Consider the following 1,088-nt stretch of genomic DNA (forward strand, 5'->3'; position numbering starts at 1 on the left):
CTAAAACTAAGAGTATTGTATTTGGTACAAATCATTCCCTAAGTTTTAGACCTCAGCTGAATCTGGTGTGGTTATTAAACAAGTTAAGGAGACTAAATTACTTGGTGTTACCTTAGATTCTAAACTGTCATGGTCAAAACATATAGATTCAATGGTTGTAAAGATGGGGAGAGGTCTGGCCGTAATAAAGAGATGCTCTGCGTTTTTGACACCACACTCCACAGAAAGTCCTGCAGGCTCTAGTTTTATCTTATCTTGATTATTGTCCAGGTATATGCTACAACGAAGGACCTAGTAAAGCTGCAGCTGTCCCAGTACTTGCTCTTCATTGTAATATGAGGGCTAATATTAATATTATGCATGCCAGTCTCTTTTGGCTAAGAGTTGAGGAAAGACCAATTGCTTTACTTCTGGTTTTTATAAGAAACAATGTGTTTGAAATTCCAAATTGTTTGCATAGTAAACTTACACACAGCACTGGTTACAATGATGACATACTGTAATCATGTGGTTGAAATTCCACCCACAAAGCAACAGATTTGTGGTTGCGATGGAGACGTGAATAAAATCCAGTGTATTTTCCATGTAGAGTCCACAATATTATTGTATATTATAAACATATATATGGTTCAAAAAGTGTAAGAGAAGTGGGGTTTTAACTTGTTGGGGCAAGGGGGCAGTATTTGCACGGCCGGATAAAAAACGTACCCGATTTAAACTGGTTACTACTCTTGCCCAGAAATGAGAATATGCATATAATTAGTAGATTTGGATAGAAAACACTCTAAAGTTTCTAAAACTGTTTGAATGGTGTCTGTGAGTATAACAGAACTCATATGGCAGGCCAAAACCTGAGAAGATTCCATACAGGAAGTGCCTTGTCTGACAATTTGTTGTCCTTCAGTTGCATCTCTATCGAAAATACAGCATCTCTGCTGTAACATGACATTTTCTAAGGCTTCCATTGGCTCTCAGAAGGCGCCAGAAAGTGTAATGGGGTGTCTGCAGTCTCTGGGCGAAGTACTGTTTGTGAGTGGTCAGCCTGGGAACAGTGAGACTGAGAAGCGCGTTCATGAGAATTCTAAAAA

Source organism: Salmo salar, chromosome 09, assembly GCF_965601325.2.
Source record: "Salmo salar chromosome 09, fSalSal1, whole genome shotgun sequence".
Lineage (NCBI taxonomy): Eukaryota > Metazoa > Chordata > Actinopteri > Salmoniformes > Salmonidae > Salmo > Salmo salar.